Here is an 8486-nt window from a genome sequence, read left to right as displayed (position 1 = left end):
CCACACAAACACGATATCACGAGTACAAGCATTTACCATGTTCACTTTAATCGTTCATTGGCTACTTATGATTAAACTAGTTAAGTACATATAATTTACGATGACTTACACATAGACTGACTTAGTTAAAAAGGAATAGTTACTTAATCGGGTTTTACAATTGTTCGCAATACTCTAATGCAAGCATACATCCAAGGGCACACAAGAAAGTGATAGCCTAATCACACTGCTTATTATACTAATCTATTGAGGTTGGTATTTAGTAATACTCAGATTAGTAACACAATTATTAGAAATAATAACATCTCATTAATTTTGTTTTTCGTCCATATAGTGACACTTGCTAAATTGATGTTGATTGAAGCTGATTACTTACTAGACTTCAACAATTTAATTTACTACTTAGGAACGTGCACTAGTTACTTACATATAACCTAATTATATTAGTCACTATCATTGTTACTCATATGCACTAAACACCAAAACAAGCAAGCAGTCACTCAAGACAAACACAACAGAGTAGGGTAATCAATCACAATCAACATGATTAAGAGAGCAGCACAACAGTTACTTGTTTCAGTCATAACTCAAAAGATATTTATCCAAAAATAGTTATCAAATACTTTTTGGAAAGCATAAGAAACACTCTACAACTTTGGTATTGTCGTCTCAAGGTGATTAGACACATAACAAGGTTAAATAGTGATAAATGACAGTTTTATTCAGATTTGGACAGATTCAGACTTGCGACTTCAAAAATTCATAACTAGAGACTCAGGCATCCAAACAAAGTGATATTAGACTTTCTGGAAAGCTAATTAATGTTCTACAAATTATTTATAAACATCTCAGATTGATTTAAAGTGTATCAAGAGTAAAAGACACTAGAAGGCTTTGCTACCAGATTTTGGACAGATTCAGTCTTCACACTTCAAACATCCATAACTTAATCTTCAGACCACCAAAAGAGTGATCCAAGACTTTTTGGAAAGCTTGGAAAAAGCACTACATACTTTTATAATCACCAACAATTGATTCTATGCTGAACTGAATCAAACAATTCAGTTTTCGAAATCTGTTCTGTTAGTGGACAGAATACAACAACCAGTTTGTAAAATTCATAACTCCTAATCTGTCAGGCCTATGGTTATGAAATTTTAACACAAGCAAGATAAGAAAAGCATCTACAACTTTCTTATAACGACCATCAATAGATTGTAATATTAAATTAGGTAAACAATACAGTTTCTGAAATCTGTACAGAATTTGGGCAGATTCAGTTACTGAATTTGTGAAAAGCACAACTTCTAAACGATCAGACGTATGACTGTCAAATTTTAACACAAGTAAGATAATAATGTTGTCTACAACTTCCTTGTGATCACTAATAACTGATTTCAACATGAACTTAAGCAACCATTGCAATCTCTGAAATTTGTTCAGAATTTCGACAGATTCAAGTGCTGGACTTGTGAAAAGTATAGCTTCTAAACCATCAATTCTCAGCTCATGCATTTTTAGGACGAGCTAGATACACAAGTGAACTACAACTTTTATATAGCACATATCTACAGAAAACATACTTTACTTAACTAGATTAATCGCATAACTAAAACTGTACACGCAGGAAATTCGGCTTGCGGTCAAAATAGCACTTAACTTAAGCACCAAACAAAATCATGAAGGGATAGTGCCAAATTCTCAAGTTTAAACCATTGTGATTTAGTTATCAAGTTTCAATTTCTATAAAGACACTTAAACATTTCAATAAACATGCACGCTTTTGTTTACTTCTAATTTGTCACTGATTCTTGTTATAATTATAAAATATGTGTCATTTTAGCACCATATAAAACTATCTAATTTGGGGCTGAAATTTTAATGAGGCATAGGTAATAACAAATTATGACTAATGTATAAATTTTACATGCCCAGGTTTTATATTTTATTTAATACAAAAATAACAAATTGTTAATGCAATAAAGCATGTGAGAGCAAGTTAAATCTAAAACTAATTATTTTCTGTGGATTCATGACCATATTAAGTTTTCTTAGGCTACTATAATATCATGCAAGGACAGTGGAATATCACTTTCCATTTTTGCATCTATACATTATTTTTAAACCATTTATAACTACTTAATGTGCATTAAACAAGTTAAATCACTAACTTAATCATACATGCACCACAATTCATGCAATTTTTACCAGTCACTAAGCATCACACAGAGGGTCTACTGTAAAAATTTCAATCCATTTGGAGCAATGGAGCTACAGATCCAAAAATAACAATCAAAACAATCATTTTTTTCCTATTTAACATGTTTTAATTAACACACCAAGAAAACAGTGAACAACCTACAAGTTTTATATTTTTCTTAGATGGAGTATGACAACATATAACTAACAAAACAAGTTTCATTATTTTTAGATTTTTATAAATAAAACTATGGAGAGAAGCAAGTTCATTCATTTTGTAAACCAGTTTTTAAATACGAATTTCTACAGAAAAACTTTTCCACTACACTATACCAACATATAGATCCAATAGTTAGAGCATTTCATAAGGAAGACAACAAAACAAGTTTCACGATTTTAGGAGCTCTAAAACTCGAGATATGAATATTTGAAGAAAGAGCAAAAATCTGCAACTTTGTGTGTTCTTACCCATGGCCTTGGGCCCACTCGTCATAGACTCAGGAGGGGGCTTCTTGAACCTCCAGCCATCTCCTCCATGCAAGGGAGCAGAGAAGGGGCCGGGCTGGGAGGTGCAGGGAGGGGAGACGGCCATGGCTGGGGGAGGGCGCCATGGGGAAGAAGGAGGAGCTCCCTGCTCAGCCAAAACAGAGAAGGGAAGGGAGTGGTGTGTGGGAGAAGGGAGAGGGTGGGCTGCCATTTATAGAGCCAAGCTCTGGACATGTCAGACTGCACCAGCAGATGACAGGTGATGGCAGAGCAACTTTGGGCACCCATTTTCGTCGTTTTCCCCTTGGAATCGGATCAAGGTTACTGTAGGAAATATCTTCCTTGATGTACACTCTACAAATCTTGTATAGCACTTGAGGTGATTCGAGCACTGGTTAGAGAGATAAAGACCCACGAAAATTGGTTTGTCAGTGGGTTAGAAAACAGTGGAAACTCGTGAAAACTGAATGTCAAAGCATGTCAAACGGAATCGGATGAATGTCATCTTTTAATATGTTGTGCCCCTATTAGTTATTAACAACTTTATATTTGGGAAAACTTGAGTTGTTCAACATAAATTTGGGAACGCGGGACGTCGACCCGAACGACGCTGATTTCAGACTTAGAAGAATTCGAATCCTGAAATCAGATTTTTATTCTGTCTTGATGGCACTGTTTGAGATACTTAGAGATTGAATCAAGGCTTGGTTTAAATATAATATTTGTTTTATAACACAAGTTCTACAACTTTTATTAAAGGTCAAACCTCATATCTTGAATATAAATTAAAGTTTCACTTTTGTCAAGGTAGCATCATTATAATGCTTCAAATTATATTTTTAAGGCAATCGGGGTATTTTCTCGATATTTTCTTGGCATTTTCTCTACATGAACCCTTAATAACTTTTGTTGTAGAGTTAATATAGAGTTGTTTGAGCAAGATTACAAGGATTTGTTGAATTTCAAAATTTGCACATGTTCAAACGAGAAGTTTCAAGCAAGTATATGATTTAAGTTTTGATGTGAGCATTTGGTTCAAACTTTGAGAAATCTTTAGAATACACTTGATAGATAGAGATGAATGATGATATAGAGATAAGAAGTTGATTTGCATAAGAATTAATTAGAGACTGGCACAACAGAGATTCCGCTGGAGAATGCGGATTCGGACTACATATTTGGACATAGACCGAATATCGAGAAAGCGGATTCGGACCCCGATTGGATAACGTAACAACTATCGAGAGTCCGAATAAATGAGTCTGGACGGGAGTTGCGAGACGAGATTGACTTTCGAATTTGCGTTTGCTTCAAGAAACAAAAAGTTTTAACAGGCTCCAAATTTGGTTGTTCTTGAGATCGAATAATTCCGAACTTGGTGAAACTTTCATGAGTAACTTGATAAATGGAGATAAATGTGATAAAGAGATATAAATTTTCACTGAGCATCCGAGATTAGGATAAATCTCCCGACATAACACGAAATAGACACCTGGGGTGTCACACTGATGCCGATTATTGTGGCAGAACCGCCCGAATTATTCTAGCTTAAGTGCCTAAGTCACGCCTCAAGGGTCGCAACACACTTAAATCGGAATAACCCGTCAGTCCTTCAGATCTAGTCTGATAAAGCCACTTAACCAAGATCAAATACCACAATCTCACTCGAAGGTGAGTCACAGAAGAAATACAATAAAACAGGAAACCTCAAATTTAAGTACTAAATTATTACATAAATCGGAGTTTTCAAGTTGCTGGTAAGAGTTCATAAAATAAGATGCAGTGGATAATCGATGTCGTCGATAGCGAGGAAATGGGCAAGGCCTAGCCCACTACTCCTCATGCTCCTCTCCTGCCGGAGCAGCATCCCACTCGACCGTCCAACCCGGTGGCAGGGTGGTAGGCCAATCACACCATCAACCATATCCTGAAGCGTACCTGCAAAAGTTTTGCCACAAGCAAGGCTGAGTATACTAATACTCAGCTAGACTTACCCGGTGTGAGGAAACTACTCCTCTACCTCTAGACCATGCAGCTGTTTAGCTGAGGGGTTTGGTTTGCCAAAAGCACTAGCTGTATCTAAAATCAAGTTTTAGCTTTTCAAGTTCTAGCATCATTATCTTAACTAAGTTTGCTCCTTCTAAGCATACATGGTAACAAGCATTTAGTACAATCAACTAATTATCTCATGTAACCTCATTTCACTTCTTACTCAATGTAGTACAAGGGGTCAAGTAGTATCATTAGCTGCGAGAAGCAGACGATTCGAATCGAGTTTTTATCCTTGCAAGGTAAACCTAAACACACGACATGTCAGGGTACTCTGACCCCACACATGTCAACCGTCCCTATCGATTCCCCGTTTGCGTCCAGGCCTCACTGCCTTGGCATACAATGCTCCACTGACCCCGGCTGCCGCCGTGCAGTGACCGCACTTGTACCCACCATAGCTAGCATGGGAGACCCAGTCTCAGGTCGCGTGAGGGATAAAGTCCGCGCCCGGCTTCACTTAGGTACTAGGTTTATCGGTTACCATATTTCCCGACATGTGTTTAGTACGTTCAAAAGTTTAACTCAGGTATCCACACATTAATCCTTAATTCCTTTTTCCCGTCTCATGGACAAGGCATCCTCCCTGGATCCAAGTCCATAGACTAACATAGATCCCGTTATCAAGATGAATACAATCAATTCCTGACCTCGCACGAGCGCTAGAAAAATCACTCGACTTCTACCGAGATCCTGTTTAGCAAAGCAGCTACTCGACCTAGCATACTAGTATTCATCTCAAAAAGGATTCCTAAGTTCATGCAACTAGAGGTTTCAAGCAACTCCTACACTTAAGTTCACAATACAATCCTACAAGCATTAAGTGTAGTAAAGTAGCATATATAAATACGGTTATGCATAAAATCGAGGCTTGCCTTCAATAGCTGGGGCTGCGGGGAGATCCTCGATGGCAGCCTCGGGAGCTTGCTCCTAGTCTTCCTCTTGGACAGTTTCTTGCTCGGGGATGAGCACATACTCTCCGTCAGCGAGATTACAGTCTAATGAATGCAATGAGTAAGATATATGCATAATATGATATGTGCTTTAGCAATTAAACTTTGATGGTGAATGATCCACTTAAATCAGATAGAGTTTAATCTTGCTACTAAAGATTTTTGGTGGTATACTTAGTAATTTAGATCACACTCAGTTAAACTAAGCGACAAGTCCATTTTGGTGTTCCACTGAATTCTTTTTAAGCCTTAGTGAGAATTTGTCAAGATTTCAAGTTGAACTTATTGGGGCGAGGTTTATCTTTCATTTCTTTCCTTTATTTCTTTTATGTTTTTAAAGTGGGTTTGAAGTACAAGTTGTCTTAATAAATTTCCAAAAATTCTGTAAACATTACAGTGGCTTCTTACTGGTGTGTAATTTTTTGTCCTAAAATTTGGGGCTTAAAAAGTGAATAGGTCTCTCTAGACAAAATTATCAAATATTAGGGCATAAGGGGTGTTTTGAACTACAACTACCATTTAACAGTAGGTTATTCTCTAAGACTTATTTTTGCTGGCATTTAGATGTTATGACATGACTTTGTACAAACTTTTAGTCATTAATACTTATTTGTTATTTTGCTATGATTTTCTAAAGTTTTTAGTCAAAGGGGTGCTTTCTACTACCACTCTATTTGAAAAATATCAGACATCAGATTTCTGATTTTTCCTAGCTTCTTCTTTGTGCAAGAGCAATTATTCTGAAGTTTGGCATCTTTTTGCTTAAAGGAGGGGTGGTAGGAATTATTTGGATTAAATGGCCTTTTTCATGAAGTATGGCAATGGGTATTATTTTGCAGCTTTCAATTGGGTTTTGCATTTTTCTCTGGTGGCCTATCTCATTATTGATCTAGCAAAATTTTATTTGCCCATTAGTGCACTATTTTTGGGTTGTTCATGATTTAATTGAAATATGACCCATTATCAAGTTCTATTTGTTTACCCTACCTAAAATGATCGGCTGGGGTGTTTATCATTTTTGTAGTGGAGTCCTAGTGGTTACAAGTCCACTGGATTTTTATAATTAATTTTGAAATTGTCTTTATAATTCTAATAATTGTTTTTCTGGTTTGATTAATGTCTAATAAAACATTTCACTTTGATTCTGTTCTAGACTAGAGGTCACTTTATTTTTCCTAGGTTCTCTGTCACTTAAGTAGGCTAGGAAAAATAATTGCACTCACTGTTCATTATTTTCTAATGTCTTTCTGATTTTCCTAAGTTTTGGGCAAAAATGGCTTTTAATAGATATCCCTACTTAAATTTTCAATACTGGGGTTCTCACTATTTTTAAACAGTATTTAAATGGGGTTTGAACATCTACAAATTTTCTTAGGTTCAGTACAGAAGCATAACTAATTTTCTTTAATTTAATAAGATTTGGTCAGTTTCTGTATTAATTTTAAACTCTAAAATTTAAAACAGAAAGCATGGGGTTTAGTATTTTTAATTGGTAGTCCATAATATTTAGAATCCAGCAAAATTGGTTTGACAATTTTTGGTTAAGTATTTGTCAAGTTATGAATTTCCTAAGTTCTCTGTTCATTAAAAAGATTAAACAGAAAAGATTAAATGGAAAACAACTTTGCATCGGGGTCCCTGGCGGGTGGTTTCAAATTTTCTTACAGACTAGTCCTTGGGTTACTATTCAAATATGCCACTGACATTTCAGAAAACATCCTGGGGTTCCACTAAACCTAACCCGAGGTCCTTCCCCCAAATTAAACAGTTCCCGCTGCAGAGGAAAGAGTGGAGGGGCTTACCGGCGGCGAGACTGCTCCGGTGAGGTGGTCGAGGGTGTAGGGGAGGTCCTGAGGGTCACGGCGATGTGCGGGTCGCCGTCGGGGATGGTCGGAGTCGGCCGGTCCACGTGCGCAGGCGGGGGAGCTCGTCGGCGGCGAGGAGTCCGACCTATCCAGGGCACAATTGATCAATCAAATGGGTCAGAGAGCTTCACCAGGGATTAAGGAAGGTGTGTGTGCGAGGAATTGAAGAACGACTCACCGGATTGCTCGGTCTACGCGCGCAGGGGGCGGCCAAAGTCCGGCGAGGACGATCTCGGTTCTCCGGTGAAGTTCTACCAGGTCCGAGAGCTTGGGAAGCTTCACAAGCTATAGGCGAAGCTAACCGAGTGGCTGCGCGGCTTGGAAGTGACCGGAGTGGGCTGGCCACGGTGGCCGAGGCTCGAGTGGCAATGGCGGGCGGAAGAGAGCTCGCCGGAGCTAAGGAGGGGTGTCTGGCCGGCGAAGGTGAGCACGGGGTGAGGCGAGGCGCGCCCGGGGAGGCTTTATAGGTGCGGGCGGGCACGACCGAGGCTCTGACAAGCGCTTTGGGCGTGCGCGGGCGAACGCCAGTGCGCGCTCTGGCGTCTGGCACGGCGTCGAGCACGAGGCAGCGCAGAGAGAGGTCAAGTTCAAGCGCAGATTGTCTCCAAATCTTTGAGATTATGGCCATGATCCCATTGAGAGATCTCTTCCCCTGACATTCCTTTGTCGTTTGTGTGTGGAGGCTTGCAGGTTTTGCTGACTGGATCAAGAGATAGAGAGGGGAGAAATCGGGTTTGTCTCACTGCCGCGCACAGAGAGAAGATCCCGGGTTTGACGTGTCCAAGGCACGCGTCCCGATGCCATCTTCTGATATGAGGTAGAGGGGTTAGTTAGGCACATTTTTGTCAATGGGGTCATTAGGATTTGAGCTAGGGATCAAGGTAAACACGCTCGGTCTTTGGCTCAAGGGCTGAAATTCAGAAATCTGAATTTC

This window comes from Zea mays, chromosome 8 (genome assembly GCF_902167145.1).
Source record: "Zea mays cultivar B73 chromosome 8, Zm-B73-REFERENCE-NAM-5.0, whole genome shotgun sequence".
Classification (NCBI taxonomy): Eukaryota; Viridiplantae; Streptophyta; class Magnoliopsida; order Poales; family Poaceae; genus Zea; species Zea mays.
Note: the sequence above shows the minus strand (reverse complement) of the source record.